Below are 16,957 nucleotides of genomic sequence, written 5' to 3'. Positions count from 1 at the left end.
CAGCTTTTGAGAATACTTCCAACTTTACCTCTTCCATCCAGGGCTTGGAGGAGACACTACAACCGCACAAGATGTTACCCAAGAGTCTAGGCATGTCTCAAGGATTCCATGTTGGAGAAAGTTTGGCTTTTTCTTCCTTGCTTTTAGCATGCCCCTCCCCCCATTTATTTCCTATCCCAACTCCTGGTGTTACCAAGTTAGGAATAAGTAAATAAAAAGAAATGTATAACTAAGAGAATACCGGTTTGCAGCTAAGGAAGTTTTTACTCTACATACAGATATAAATGATGCAAATAAGGAAAGTTTCTCATCTGATATAAGCAATAATCAATAAATCACAGCCTGGGCTTTGCTCATTAGAGAATTACTAATTTACTAAAGAAAAAAAAGACAATTATAAATTTGGAAGTAAGCTTTGAAAAGAAAAGAAAAAAAAAAGAATAGTAAATATCTCCAGTTAGCCCCCTTTCTCCCTCCCCTGAGGCACTGAGACTGTGGCCTGGCCACTGCAGTGCTCTTCCTTGGTCTGTGATCACCCAGTTTCCAGATTAAGGAGGACTTGGGCTGGAATGAAACCTTCCCCATTCAGACAGGAACCTGCAGAACTCTGCAAGTGGCAATTAGGAGCCTATTACAAGCCATTAGATTGATCAATGTACCTTAAACAATGCGAATGATTTATATGGCTGATTTATTGGGGGGGGGGGGCGGGTGGAGAGGGTGGACGACTCCAGCTTCTTTATATCCGTTGCACTGTTCTGGAGAAGACCCGGGTTCAGCCTCTGTTCATCACTGCTTGGAACCAATTTATTTAGAAAACTTTACAAGCACAGATACAGGCTCGCCTGGCTCGTCCGGTGGGTGGCGAGATGCACATTCTTTGCCCCTTTCTCTACTTTCTAAGGAAGAGCTTAGAAAGACCAGGGCCAGGAGGAGCAGCCGGGGGTCACAGCAAGCCACTCCCCTAACGGAGGACACACCGCCCGAAGCGGTCCCAGCAGCCTTCCTTCCCCCGGTCTGTCCCCGGAGAGGGAGAGGATGACTTACATACTTGTTTAACGGAGTGTTGGAGAGCTGTGTGGCCTCCTAATTACGGCAGGAACACAGAACCATTAGCCCTGGAAGTTTCAGGCGTGACTCGGGGAGGAGCAGCTACACAGCTCCTCGCGTGCACATGACGCGGGGGTGGAGGGGTGGGGTGGGAGCGGATTCTGCGGAACAGAACTCCCAGCTAGGGCTGACTATTTTGGCTAATCTGGAGAAGACAAAATTACAACAGAGTTGAAGCCATCAAAGCTGGCCCCCGCCACCCCTCCTCCCGCCCTCCTCCCTGGCCCAAAGTCTGTTTGCAGTTGTCTTCTCCTCTGCAGACGCTCGTCGGTCTTCTCACGACAAGGAAATTCCTGCCAGTTTTTCCAGAGCCTGCAAGGAGAGGACAGATGCACTTCACACTTCTCAGAGGAGAATTCCCTTTGTCTTATCTCCCCCTCCCCCCAGTCGGCTTCAGCTCTGCGACGAGGAAGACTCAGCCCAGGGAAAGATCCTGGGCGCGGAAGGGGGCGTTTGTAACCGAACCCCACGCCCAACTCTGCCCCTGCGGGTCCCTCCTCTTCCTCCTTCCTCTTCTTTCTCTTTCCCAGGCTTCTCTCTTCCTTTTCCCCCTCCCTCCTTCCAGTCCTCTAGATCTTCTTACCACTCAAGTCTTCTCCCGGGTTCCCGCTCCCAGAGTTGGGGCAGGCACCGCTTATTCCCCAGCCGTAGTGGTTTGGCGGGAAAGGGCTTCGTCCTGGCTTGTTCATGGATGTCTGGAACAAATCCTTGCGTGCGTGCCTAAATGTGGAATGGGAAACATAATGCGTCGATAATGAGGCACAGAGGGAAGAGGGGGAAAAAAACAGAGAAACCACTTGCTTTGGGAAAAGTTGCTACCTGGGTCCTTTGCAGCCAGTGTGGGATGGGAGCCCAGGATTTGCAAACTCTTCTAGGTGGGTCGCGATTTCACACACCCACATCGTATTACTACTGCTGCTGCTACTACTACTACTACTCACACACACACACACACCCAACTGCTCTCATCTGCCCTTTATAACCCCACATCTCGCTGTCCTGAGTTCTTCTCTGAATTAGTTCCTTTCAATGCTCTGCTTCCTAGGACAGATTTCTCAGGGCCTTTCAGGTCAGTGAGAGGCAGAGGAAGAAGGTCGGTTATAAGATTCCTACCAAGGACCCAAGGACCCCTGGGCTGTGATATCGCCGGGAACAGGCCTCTCCTAGGGTCCACACGGTCGTGCTTTCTGGAGTCCTGCCACTCTGGAGTCCAACCCTGCGTGTTGGCCTCTCCTGTCACACCCACCGATGGATGTCACACCCACCCCCATGGCAAGGCCAGACTGACACCTTCCACCCTGACTCGCTTCTTGGAGTACACACGGGGGAAGAGGGAGGCTCCGCACGCAGTAGACACGTGCGCCTCCTCCTGCCTTCCTCCCTCTGCCGCACGCAGAATGCACATTGATTACACAGGCACACTTACTCGGGCACGCGCCAGCGGCGTCCACCGTCCTTCCCAGCCAGGCGGCAGCAGGCGAGACGGCCTCGAGGCAGGTGACACCGCCGCAGGGAGGCGGGCTTGGCGCCCGAGATGCCTACCTGGGCGCGGAGATGTTCAGGTCCCCCAAAGCCCGCTGCGGGCCTCCCCGGTTTCGTGGCCGGCGGTCTCGCTGCTGCTGGGCCTCGCCTCAGCCTCCTGCCGCGCTCCCGGAGCGGACTCCCGCTCCGCGCGGGGCTCCGCACCTCCGCCCGCGTAGCGCCCCCCACCCCCACCCCGGAGCTCCTCTCTTCCAGAAGGCTGCTGCCCGCCCGCCTTCCATAGGCTCAGCTACATCTGGGATGCATTGCCCCCTAATCGTCAACCCCATTATTGTGATCAAGCGAACGTCGCTAATCTCTACGTTTATTGTGTAGGTAAATAGAGGCTGCGTTTAATCAATACGCAGGGCCCCAGCCCTCGCAGCGCCAAGTAACTTAAGTCAACGGTGAAGATTTCAGTGTGTGCGTAATTATAGAGCACGCGGAATATTCACTCCAGCCTAATCCCGCAGCTCTCCTCCGACCCGGGGTAGCGGGAGGAGGGAACGTGAGGACTCTCCACCCTCCAAGGGATCGAGGGACGGCTCCCTCCGGGGAAGAAAAGGATTTTGTGGCAGTGACGCCGTGCACCCGGCGCAGGGGCCTGCGGCTGGACTGGGGACCGCTCTCACTTCCCAGCGGCCAAATCCCGCGCTCGGCGCCCTCTCCCTGCGGCCTTTTGGATCCCGCCACTCCAAACGAATCTGCCGCAGGGAGGAGGGTGGTTCCGCGCTCGTCAGGTCCCCGCCGGGCGGGAAAACCGAGGGCGGGGCTCGGGAGGCGGGTCGCCGGGTGCTCCAGTCGCCCGGGCCTCCGCGAGCTGTCTCCCTTTCCCCGGGCTGCTCCCTTCCCCGCCGGAACTCCCGAAAAGGCCAAGCCTGGGCGCGCAGAGAGCGGGCTATTGGCGCTTCTTCTTAAATAGTTATTGTTTCTTAATTAAGAGGACTTTAGCCCAACCCGTGGGAGAGGATCCGGGATTCGCAGCAGGGGATGGTCAGGCCTGGGGAGCTTGGCTCTGGAGACGGTCGGTGTCGGCTCCAGACTGCAGCCTGGCTGCTGGAGTGGCCTTAGAGTGAGGGCCTCAGGGCCACGGAGGGGAGAGGGTCGGTTGGAAATCTTTCCGGTGGCTGCTGAAAGCACCCGAGCTCTCCCGACGCTCTGGAGTGGAACCCAGGAGGTTAACCCTACAGTTTGAGACACTAACACTTTTCTCCTTGAGCGTTTTGTCGCTGGCCTTTCGCGTTTCTCGTGGTGCCTCTTTCTCCGCTCCATTCCCAGGAATGTTGGATATAAACAACCAATAACTCCGGGTGTAATCAGATACCCGCCTTTTTCGTGGAGTTGTCCCGCTTTATTTAAATAAGCTGGATTCTAAAGTCAACTCATCATTTGCAAGTTTAGGGTGTCGGGCGCAACCACCGAACTAAATTACAGCTGGAGCTTGAATGAAGGCCGACAGTGCTGGATGGCAGCTGGCTGTTTTTAATTTTTGGAATTGAACAGCCCTCCTATAAGGTATCTCTCTCTGCTTTCTCTTTTCCTTAAAAGTGGAATAGCATTTAGAACAAGAGGAAAATTAAACACAAATGTCAGTACAATCCTCAAATCCTTTTTCTTTCTACTACTTCTTCCTGAGCCTCTTCTCTGCAGGCCCCAAGCTTCCATCCAAGCCCGTGACTCTCCTCATCAGATATTTAGACCTTTCACCACCCTGGCTGCAAATCAGTCACAGGACAGATAACTATGACTTCAGACTCTTTTGATTGGAGATGTCAACTTAACTTGTGGGGGGCCGTGGTTGTTTTTAAGGTAGGACAAGGAAAAGAAAGGCAAAGGAGCTGATGGCCAGGACTGCTGGGCCCTTTGGGACTTTCCGGAGCTTGGTATGAGAAAAGGTCCACCACTTAATGCTGTGATCTTGGGCAGACCAGGAAACTTCTGTTTCCTCCCCTCTAAACTGAAGCTAATAATTTAGATTTGAAAGGATTGTTCTAAAAGCTAAATAAATTATATAGGGCTACCCTATATGTAAATATGCTAAACATTTGATAGTTGAGCTCTAAAAAAGTTCTTGCCTTCTGTTTTCCACTGAAATAGCATTCCCACCTAAAACTTACTGGGGAGCTAACGCCCAAATCAACAGCTACTGTAAGACAGAATTTTCACTTATGTGTGGAAAGCACAGGGTCTAGTACAGAATTAGGTTGGGTAAAGATGAATGCGGTAAGAGCTAAGGGCTGCCTGTCTTGGAAGGAGTAGGGTTAGCTGCTCCAATCAGCAGCGCATTTCATGGTCTGGCTTTCACAAGTCTGCACATGGGAAAGAGGAGGCCTTGTCTCTCCTAGAGATGGCTAACATTTGTCCAGCACTTATTATATGCCAGGCACTCTGCCAGGTGCTTTACACACAGCATCTCATTTAATCCACAGGATAATCTTATCAGGTGAGTATTACTGCTATTTCTCTTTTTAAACTTTTATCATGGAAAATCTCAAATACGTATTTAAAAGCAGAGAGAAGATGATAAATGAGCCCCTCTGTGTTCATCACCCAGCATCAACAATTGTCAGCTCATAGCCAAGCTTGTTTAATCTCTAGCCCATCCACTTCCTCCTCCCTTATTTTGATGCAAATCTCAGGCATCATATCATTCATTTGTAAATATTCCAGTTGGTCTTGAAACAGCAAGACTCTTTAAAAAACCCAAAATCATAATACCATGTTATAATCATGCCTAAACACATTTGAAATAACTCCTTAATATTATCAAACATCTAATCAGTGTTCAAAGTCTCCCCAGTTGTCTCATAAATGCTTTTTACAATTGCCTTTTTTCCTTTCAAATCAGATCTAAGCAATACCCACACGTTTCGTCTCTCAAGTCTCTTTTAATGTATAGGCCCTTCTCCCTGTTTCTTTCCTTGCAATTTATTTATTGAAGTAATGATGACATTTGTCCTGATATCTTTTTTTTTTTTTATAAATGAAGAAACAGGATCCGAGAAGTTAAACGAATTTAGTAAAAGGTAGAAAAGGAATTCAGTCCTAGCTATGTCTGACTCCAGAGTCCAAGCCTTTACTGACTTTATCATATGCCCTTTAAATCAAGTGATGAAAAGCAAGACACAGGAAAACACAATCACCCATAAAAGATTTCAGAACACGCATGACTCTCCTGAGTAACCAGTTCCCTTACCAAGTGCCCACACAGAAAACCATTCACTTAAAACCCAGGCAGGGTTTGAAGTGTGGGAAAAGAAATTGAAAACAGGATAAGTCAGTATCCTCCTTATGTTTCGAATCTGACTAAATAAGTCTTGTATGCAAATGTATCCGTAACATGGTGACGGGGGTTTTTATTTCCAACAAATATTTAGCAAGGCAAAAATATTTCTTGAATCTACCAGTTGCTTTTTCCTCTCTTCTCCTCCTTGAGTTTCCTCCTATTTCCCCCCCCCCCCCCACCCCGCCCTTTTCCCCTGTCCTCTATAGCTAGATAAGGAGAAAATATCTCTTTTAGGTAGTTATTTTAAAATACCAGTCAAATTAACAATTTGGTAGTTTGATATGTGATATCTGGCTTTTGTTACAGTAGTTTTGAAACCACAGTTACCCTAGCAACTGAATACATTTTTTTCTTTTAAAAAATTTTAGCTGTCGAGAAAAAAAAAAAAAAGAAAAAGAAAACTTCTTGCCAGAATTTTCCCATAATAGCTTCCATTAACTGCAGTGACTTCTATTGGAGAGGCCAGCACTGCTGTCTCCTGCTGTCACCAGTCATTCACTGATCTAGCAGATGTTTTGTTTGATAAGGCCAATTTGAGCTTTATAAAACATTTATTTTTTCACCTCCAAGGAGCAAATACCAGTAAGGATGGGATTCAGCATCCATCACTGGATACCATACAAGGGCCTCAACCTGCCAGTGGAGTTTCTAGGTGAGAAGACATACTAAAACAAATCTAAAGGCTTCATTTATTTTTTCTTTAAAGAGGGGGGATGGTTAAACACATTAGATCAGTCCCTAGAGACTTAGCAAGAGGAAAAAAGTGAGTGGAAGAGCCAATAGTCTACTATGGAATCTTTCTGGAAAATACCTTGTAGATGCATGCCCAAAGAGGGTGATGATGCTAGTTGGTGAGATGAGGGAATGAGAGAGGGAGTGATGCACATTGCATTGAGTTTTATAGAACTGATAAACTGTGTATTAGCATTTCAAGGAGGTGAAGCAGAGAAGAACAAGCAAGGGGAAAGGTGTCCATTAGGGCTTTTTGGAACAAGTAGACTTTGAGCATTTGTGAGAACACTCCCTTGCTTCTCTCATAATTATGCTTCTAATGCACATAACTCAAAATTACCCTTTCTTTCCAAAAGACAAAACAAAACAAAAAACCAACCACTGATTGTATAAAATTACGAATATCAGGGCACCTGGGTGGCTCAGTTGGTTAAGCTGATTTCAGCTTGATTCAACTCTTGATTTCAGCTCAGGCCATGATCTCATGGTTCATGAGATCAAGGGATCAAGCCCCACATCAGGCTCTGCACTCACGGTGCAGGGCCTGCTTGGGATTCTCTCTCTCCCTTTCTCCTTGTCTGTGCCCCTCCCTGCCTCAAAATAAATACATAAACATAAAATAAAATAAAATTACAAATATTCAAATCCTTTCTCTTGAGTAAAAGGAAGTTGGTTTCAAGACCTGGGGCTATGGTGTGAGTAAATCAAAAGAAGTAGTGGGTAGTTCTGTTCTTGTTGGTGAGATGCCTCCTTTTTTTTAAATTTTTTTTTTTTTAACGTTTATTCATCTTTGAGAGACAGAGAGAGACAGAGCATGAGCAGGGAAGGGGCAGAGAGAGGGAGACACAGAATCCAAAACAGGCTCCAGGCTCCGAGCTGTCAGCACAGAGCCCGACGCGGGGCTCGAACTCACGGACCGCGAGATCATGACCTGAGCCGAAGTCGGCCGCTCAACCGACTGAGCCACCCAGGCGCCCCGAGATGCCTCCTTTTATGAGTCTCCTGTGGAATTGTTTATTTTGTCATTCTGCAGAAGACCAAAAAAAGAATTCCAGTGCAGGAAGTCCCCCTTTGCAAAATAATGGCTCAACAAAATGAAGGTTTCAGTCCTTCGATTTTACTTGAGATTGCCCTACCTAGGTAAAATATTTTGATTTGAGGAATTACATTTGTAGCCAGGATGAGAACTAAAAAGAGAGGAAGAGAATGTCAACTCCATTTGCAGAAAATGTAATTTAAAAAAAAAAATTTTTTTTTTTTAACGTTTATTTATGTTTGGGGCAGAGAGAGACAGAGCATGAACAGGGGAGGGTCAGAGAGAGAGGGAGACACAGAATCGGAAACAGGCTCCAGGCTCTGAGCCATCAGCCCAGAGCCCGACGCGGGGCTCCAACTCACGGACCGCGAGATCGTGACCTGAGCTGAAGTCAGACGCTTAACCGATTTTTCCCCAGCTTTTTGGAGATATCATTGACATATAACATTGAGTAAGTGTAAGGTATACAACACGTTGATTTAAAGCACATGTATATGGTGAAATGGTTACCACAATGAGGTTAGTTAACACACCCATCACCTCAGGTAATTACCACAACTATACTCACCATCTGTACATCCTTTGATCCCCAGAACTTACTCATCTTATAGCTGGAAGTTTGCACCTTTCCACTAGCATCTCCTCATTTCTCCCCCAGCCAGTCAGTCAGGAACTCAGCTAGACTACCGTGAGGATGGATCACTTGTCTCTGCTCCACCATATTTGAAGCCTCAGCTGAGAAGACTCAAGACCAAACTAGAATCTTCTAGATGAGTCTTCATTCACACCTCTGGCAGTTGATTGCTGGCCATCCGCCAGGATACCCATTTGTGGTCTCTCCATATGGTGTCTCTGCATGGGCTGGTTTGGACTTCCTCACATCACAGCATGCTTGTGAGTTCTTGGAGTGAGTGTCCCAAGAAAGCAGGGTGAAATGCATGGCATTTTTGTGATCATTCTGCACTGCTCTGTTGGTTGGGGCAGTCACAAATGTTTGCCCAGGTTTGAGGGGGACAGGACATAAACTCTACCTCTCCGTGGGAGACATGTTTAGGCCACTTTGTAGAAAGAGCACTTAGGACCCGAAATACTGTTCCAGCCTCTTTTGGAGGAATACTGTCTGCAATAATATATGTATATACATGTGAAAGGAGCTTCCTAATAGTGCAGAGAACTGACATCTAAGGGCCACTTTTTACCATCTGTGGCAGTTGAGAATTAAAGTTTTTCCTCAAAGACTGAGATGTAAAGCAGGATTTTATGTACTCCTTATGCTTTCATTATTGGGAACTCCTTTCCATTAGTTTCTTGGAAGCGTAAAATTTGCAATGTTTTAACATTTTGCTCTCACCTGCAACGTTTGTAAGCACATTGCAGCTCTCTTAATTCTCATCAGCAGATAAACAACATCAAGTCCAGAAATTTCCATACCTCAGGGAATTTCTGTTTTGGCTCAAAACACTGCAATGAGGATATTGATCTAATAACTCCATTACTGACGTCTCTTTAATATAAAATTTGACAGACTGCTTTAATAGAGAACTGTTTACAATAGAAAAAAATAATGCTCAATCTCTCGATTGTGCATTCTTTTCTATTACCTTCTATTTGTTAGAAATCAGCCTCCATCTTTGAAAGAAACTTTAATAGTTTTCTTTGTTACTGCAGGTCTTTTTTTTTTTATTTTTTAATATGAAAAGAGACTGAGGAAATGTCCTAATGTTTGGTTAACAAATTAAAAACCCATGTTTAAATGCTTTAATATCCTGGTCCTATTTCACTGTGTCATCAGGGGTTGATTTACCAGCTGTAAAATTACATAAGAAATCTTTTAAATGTAGAACTGTTGACAATATTTGAACTTCTGTATATATACTGTGATCTTCTGATAATGACTACATCAATTGTGACAGCTCACTGTAGCTCACCCAGACTAGCTCTGAAATCAGGGATGCATTTACAGAGATCTGAGAGGGGTCATGAAGCTGGGTTTGATTTCAGTATCCAGGGCTTTTCATAAACTCAACAGTTCAGGCCTTTTCCACCCTTCTCCAAATCCTTTCTGCAAACTTTGAACAAAATACCTCTTTTAAGAACCAAGCCATTAGTATATTTGGATAGCCTATCAATTGAGGAGGTAGGAAAGATGTTGATTATATAGCCAGGACAGGCCTAAGGGAAAGGAGTTTTGGAAGTTGACAATCTGTCATTTTAAAACATTAAGTTGAATGTGATACATCTCAATTAATAGGTATTTTAGATGAGAAGGCATTAACTCAGAGCTAACCCATTTTTCTTTTTTTAATTAAAAAAATTTTTTTTTAACGTTTATTTATTTTTGAGACAGAGAGAGACAGAGCATGAACGGGAGAGGGGCAGAGAGAGAGGGAGACACAGAACCAGAAGCAGGCTCCAGGCTCTGAGCCATCAGCCCAGAGCCCGACACGGGGCTCGAACTCACGGACCGCGAGATCGTGACCTGAGCTGAAGTCAGATGCTTAACCGACTGAGCCACCCAGGCGCCCCTAACCCATTTTTCTATGTGCCTAGCTCCACTATAATTGAGAAATAGAGAAAGCAGTGCACAGAAATGCAGGTGAGAGCAAGGTGGGATTCATTTGGCTACATGTGTTAAAATGATGGGAAACCAAGATAAATATATTGGCTTCAAGTTTAGAAAATAGAAGTTTACTCCTTTAAAATAATTTTTTTAAGTTTATTTATTTTTGAGAGAGACAGGGCACGAGTGGGGAAGGGGCAGAGAGAGAGGGAGACACGGAATCTGAACCAGGCTCTAGACTCTGAACCAGCACAGACCCCGATGCGGGCCTCGGGCTCACAAACAGTGAGATCACGGACCTGAGTCTGAGTGAAGATGGATACTTAACCAGCTGAGCCACCCTGTCACCCCCAGAAGTTTACTTCTAAACTGATATGATGACTCCGTGATCATCAGAGATCTGACTCCTCTCTTGATGCCCCACCTATTTTACTTAGCACGCAGCCTTATGGATCAAGATGCTCAAGGTCCAGCTACTGATTCTACATTCTAGTCAGCAAAAAGGAGGAAGGGCAAAGAAAACATACTCTCTCCCCTTAAGAACACTTCCCAGGAGCTACGCTCGACACTTGAGTTAACATCTCCCGTAACAGAATTTACTCACATAGCCACATCCAGGTGCAAGGAAGGCTGGGAAACAGTCTTTCTTCCCCATGGCTCTGTTCCTAGTTAGGAAATCTGTAACCAAGGGAAAGGGGGAGACGAGACACAGGATGGCAAATAGTATCCACAAAATTAGTGCTTTGTGTGAGGAGGGAAGATCTAGAAACCAAGAACCTGTTAACAATGCTGAGACAAATTTATACTACATTTGTAAACTTCATTCTATCCAAGTGAACGTCAAGAATTATACGTAAATGAAACAAAATATTATTGACGTTGCTAAGTATGAAAACAGCATTGTGGTTATATTAAGATAATGCTCTTACTTTTCAAAGATTTATGTTGAGTACGAAGAAGTTAAATAACGTGGTCTCTGATTTGCTTAAAACAGTTCTGCAAAGAAAAAAAGTTGGTGGGATGGGGGAAGATGAAGGAAGGAAATATGGTCAAAATATTGATAATTTTAAATTTTGGGTTAAAGGTATACAGGAATTATCATCATCACATTATTATTTTTTTAACGTTTATTTTTTGACAGAGACAGAGCATGAATGGCGGAGGGGCAGAGAGAGAGGGAGACACAGAACCCGAAACAGACTCCAGGCCCCGAGCCCTGAGCGGTCAGCACAGAGCCCTATGCGGGGCTCGAACTCACAGACTGCGAGATCATGACCTGAGGTGAAGTCAGACGTTCAACTGACTGAGCCACCCAGGCGCCCCATCATATTATTTTTTAGAATGTTTGAAACATTTCACAATAGAAAGTTCTTTGTACATAATCAGTATCAAAATTTCTAAATCCTAAATGATAATATGAGTTCCTTATAGCCTTGGCCAAATTACTTAATATTTCTGAGTCTTAGCTTCTTCATATGTAAAATGCAGATGATGATACTTGTCCTAACCAGTTAACAGTGCTGCAGTGAAGGTCAAATGTAAAAATGCCTGTGAAAGTGTTTTGGAACCTATAATGTAGTATGGTATCAGTTATTGTTAATGATATGTTTGCTGTCATTTTTGTTATCATTGTTAATGTGAGGGCAGAGGCCACGTCTCATTATTCACTGTTGTATCTCCAGTGACTAGTAAACTGCCTGACACATAATAGATAGGAAATGAATGTTGGATGAGTAAGAACAAAAATTGTTAAGAAAAAAAAATATGTATTGGGGTGCCTGGGTGGCTTAGTCGGTTGAGCATCCGACTTTGGCTCAGGTCATGATTTTGCAGCTGGTGAGTTCGAGCCCCGTGTTGAGCTCTGTGCTGACAGCTCGGAGCCTGGAGCCTGCTTCGGATTCTGTGTTTCCCTCTCTCTCTGCCCCTTCCCCGCTCTCACTCTGTCTCTCTAAAAAATAAAATAAAAACACAAAATAATTAAAAAAAAGAAAAAAATATGTATCTGAAATTGACAGGGACAGAAGGGACCTGAGAAATAATCCCATAACTTCGTATTACATATGAGGAAACTGAGGCCCAAAGCAATTAAATGACTGGCTTAAAGTGACACAGGGTGGCAGAGTTTCAGTATAGTGAGAGAGGCAAAGGCAGAGTCAGGCTTAAAATCACAAGGGAAACACCAGAGACCCAGAGAGAATTTTATTCCCTTTCTAGCTACCTTAGGAAAACGTACCATAATATAATTCTGTTATCTCTGTTAAAGTCCCAGGGAACAGTGTATTTTGTAGCAGCACTCAGATATTTTTCTTTTAACTACTGTTTCCAAACAGGAGGCTAACCAGTGGGGACTCAAAAATCCTTTTGTTATGCAAACGTGTTGGCTCTGATAATGGCCCCTATGATAAGAATTGGTCTTGGGGCGCCTGGGTGGCTCAGTCAGCTAAGCGTCCGACTTCAGCTCAGGTCACGATCTCGTGGTCCGTGAGTTTGAGCCCCGCGTCGGGCTCTGTGCTGACCGCTCAGAGCCTGGAGCCTGCTTCAGATTCTGTGTCTCCCTCTCTCTCTGCCCCTCCCCCGTTCATGCTCTGTCTCTCTCTGTCTCAAAAATAAATAAACGTTAAAAAAAAAAAAATTTAGGGGCGCCTGGGTGGCGCAGTCGGTTAAGCGTCCGACTTCAGCCAGGTCACGATCTCGCGGTCCGGGAGTTCGAGCCCCGCGTCGGGCTCTGGGCTGATGGCTCGGAGCCTGGAGCCTATTTCCGATTCTGTGTCTCCCTCTCTCTCTGCCCCTCCCCGTTCATGCTCTGTCTCTCTCTGTCCCCAAAATAAATAAACGTTGAAAAAAATTAAAAAAAAAAAAATTAAAAAAGAATTGGTCTTCATGTTCCTGGGTGGCTCAGTCAGTTAAGTGTCTGACACTTGATTTCTGTTCAGGTCACCATCTCACCGTTCATGGGGTCAACCCCCGCATTAGGCTCTGTGCTGACGGCACAGGGCCTGCTTGAGATTCTCTCTCTCTTTCTCTCTCTGCCCCTCCCCACCTCAAATAAATAAACATTAAAAAAAGAAAAGAATTGGTCTTGTAGATGGAATTACTGTTTACAATCTTTTCTTTAAAAGTTCTCATAATACTGTTACATAATCTTTGTGGTCAAGGGCTGCGAATTTAGCCAAATCTTTCATAGGAAATTCTCCACTTGAGTAGGTATCTAAATTGATCATTTCACTGACACCGTGACACAACAGGGCTGAGTTAGGACCACAATTTCAGTTGCACACGCTATTTGAATGTGTTAGATATGGATGTTCAACACCCTCCAAGAGAATAACCGCAGATGGCAATCATCACGTAGCCAAGATTACAATAATAGAAATGATCACTTATCTGTTTGGGCATACGATAAATATGTATTTTTGCTCATGAGTCTACTGGTTGGTTAGGTAGTTCTGATTTGAGGTGGGCTTTGTTGATTGCATCTGGGCTCATTTGAACCTGTGATCAGCTGGAAGGTCAGCCTGGAACTGATTGGACTGGGATGGCCACGGATGAGAGGACTTATTCCTGCACTCTTGTCCTCCAGCAGGCTAACCCATGCTTGCTATCATATGGAGGCAAAGTTTCAAAAGAGCAAACGAAGCATGAAAGTCTTCTCGACTTCTCAGCTCAGACCAGACACATTCAGTTCTGCTGCATTCTGCTGGTTAAGCAAGTAACAAGGCCAGTATAGATTCCACCTCAAAATGGGAGAAGCTGCAAAGTCGCATCGTAAGAGGCATGGATATCGGGAAGAGAAGAATGGAGGCCATTTTCACTATTAGTCTACCATAATAAGGATGGGATTTTGCTAGAGATATCTTAGTGAGGCTTCTCCTTGGAGTGCTCCCAACTAACCAGACATATAGCTTTCCAAGTGCTTTACCTCTTGAGTTAGGAGAAGGGGAAAACTTCATAGGAACAGTGGAGAAAATCTTGAAGTCAGGCAGTCTGGAAAAAGGTATGACTTTAGAAGTTTACAAAAGTAGGCATAGATGTCATCTTGCTGTGTTTTCCAAAGCTTCCCTATGGCCAATAACAACATGGATTTCTATGTTCTGGTTATTAAGCTCTTTGCATATAGCAGATCATTTAATTCTTATAACTACCCTGTGAGACATTATTACTCCTACTTGATGGATAACATAATACAGTCTTGGGACGGTTAAAGGGTTAAACAGCCTGAGAGCACCTGGGTGGCTTAGTTGGTTACGCTTAAGCATCAGACTCTTGATTTCGGCTCAGGTCGTGATCTCGCCGTTGTGAGATCAAGTCCCACACCCAGTGTGGAGCCTGCTTGAGATTCTCTCTCTCCCTCTGCCCCTCCCCCCTCAAAAAAAAAAAAAAAAGAGAGAGAGAGAGAGATTAAATGGCCTGATTGAGGTCTGTCAGCCCTAAGTGAGGGAGGGTGGTTTGAAACCCTGTCCATTCTGACTTCAAGGCCAGTGGGAGGTGTTAAACACTATCTATTTAGTCTCCCCCAACGCAGAAGCCCCTGGACCCTGCAAATAGCATTGCACATCCATTTGGAGGCACAGAAAACAACAACAACGACCACTAACAATCTCAACTTAAATAAGAAATAGGATTTTCACTTGCAGTTTTTATGCTACAGCAGGTTCGTGTGAAATCGGAAAGCAGGAGTCAACAAACGTTTCCTACCGAGAGCCAGAGAGTAAATATTTTAGGCTTGTGGGTCGTATGGTCTCTGTTACAACTTTCAGGTCTGTCTTTGCAGCTCAAAAGCAGCCAGAGACGAAGTGTAAAATGAATGAGTGTGGCTGTGTGCCAACCAAGTTTTATTGATAAAAATAGGTGGCTGGCCAGATTTGTCGTAGAGAACTTGGAACCAAGCCAGGACTTGGCAAAAATGCACTTTGTTCCAAAGGACAGTTTGATGTGTTGTCCAAATCCTCTCAAACACAACAACAACAATAATAATCATGCACATGATAATGATTCATATATGCTACTAATAAAATATATTTTTACAAGTAAGGCAAAATTATGACTATCACACAAATACTAAAAAATACGTATCAAAGATTTTATTTAACTCATTAATGAGGGAAGCAGTAAGAGGTTGAAACCCTTTCAAGGAGGAATCCAAGGAACAAACACGCATGGCAGCATTCAGAAATGCTGAAATTAATTTGCTAGTAGATGAAATACTGATAAATATTTACAGGGAATAAAATGTACAGAATCATTTCTTCTACAGGCTAATGGTCAATGGCATGTTCACCAGACACAATTTATTTACAGGAATATAAGAATATCCATCACCTGGGGCATGTGGGTGGCTCAGTCCGTTGAGCTCAGCTCAGGTCATGGTCTCACATTTGTGGGTTTGAGCCCCACATCAGGCTCTGTGCTGACAGCTCAGAACCTGGAGCCTGCTTCGAGTTCTCTCTCTCTCTCTTTCTCTCCTCCCCTCCCCTGCTCACACTCTGTCTCTGACAAAATAAAATGTTAAAAAAATATATATCCATTACTCAGGAAAGTATTCACATGTGAATAACAATAAAAAATGTATGATATAATAATTTAAGAACTATAAGATGTGTGAAGAAGCAGGAAAGCTATAAGGAGAAAAATCAATCAATAGAAGTGGGAGAAAACTGACACAGATGATAGAATTCAATAGGCAAAGACATTGAGTTATCACAACTGCATTGCCTATGTCCCAAAATGTACTAGTAATTTTCAACAGAGGAGTGCTTTCTCCCCCCAGGCAACGTTTGGCAATGTCTGGAGACAGTTTGGTTGTCACAATTTGGCAGAAGTGGTGCTATTGGCATGTAGCGGGGAGAAGCCAAGGTTGCTACTAACCATCCTACAGTGTGCAATGACACCCCCCACGCCCAGCCCAAAATGTCAGTAGTGCTGAGGTTGAGAGGCCCTGAACTAGAGGAAGGATTAAATGTGTTAAGTAGAGACACGGAAGATACGAAAAGACATGAAATGAACTTATAGAGATGAAAGCAATGACAGCGATGAAAAATACACTGGATAGGATTAATTACAGACTGGATATTGCAGAAAAAACAGGAGTGAACTTGAAGACATGGCATTATAAACTATACACAATGAACCCAGACAAAAACAAGTCTGGAGGAACAAAAGGAACAGAGCACCAGTGAGCTGTGGGCCAACTTCAAGTGGCCTAGTGTATACATACGTAACTGGAGCCCTGACAGAAAGAGGGGTGGGAGTGACCGAAAAAAACCTTTAAAGAAATAAACCCAAAAGTTTTCCAACTTTGATAAAGACTAGATCAGAGAAGTACAACAAACCCCAAGCACAAGAACATGAAGAAAATACCAAGGCAACATCATGATCAAATTGCTTAAAACAAGTTATAAAGAGAGAATATTAAAAGCAACCAGAGAGGGGGGCACCTGGGTGGCCCAGTCGGTTAAGCGGCCGACTTCGGCTCAGGTCATGATCTCACGGTCCGTGGGTTCGAGCCCCGCGTCAGGCTCTGTGCTGACAGCTCAGAGCCTGGAGCCTGTTTCAGATTCTGTGTCTCCCTCTTTCTCTGACCCTCCCCTGTTCATGCTCTCTCTCTCTCTCTCTCTCTCTCTGTTTCAAAAATAAATAAATGTTAAAAAAATTAAAAAAAAAAAAAAAAGCAACCAGAGAGGAACAAACAGAACAAAACAAAACAAAACAAAAC

The 16,957-nt window shown here is 44.7% G+C and overlaps 1 long non-coding RNA gene across 1 annotated transcript; it reads right to left on the bottom strand.

The window, feature by feature from the left end:
- Positions 1–244: 244 nt before the first annotated feature.
- Positions 245–1,824, bottom strand: LOC123379398. Its single transcript, XR_006583780.1, has 2 exons — positions 1,694–1,824; positions 245–1,422 (listed from the first exon to the last, which is right to left on the bottom strand). It is a non-coding gene; the product is annotated as an uncharacterized LOC123379398 (long non-coding RNA).
- Between the last annotated feature and the right edge of the window lie 15,133 nt (positions 1,825–16,957).

This window comes from Felis catus, chromosome C1 (assembly GCF_018350175.1).
Source record: "Felis catus isolate Fca126 chromosome C1, F.catus_Fca126_mat1.0, whole genome shotgun sequence".
NCBI lineage: Eukaryota > Metazoa > Chordata > Mammalia > Carnivora > Felidae > Felis > Felis catus.
The sequence above is the reverse complement of the archived record's forward strand: the minus strand, read 5'-3'. Positions and strand labels throughout refer to the sequence as shown.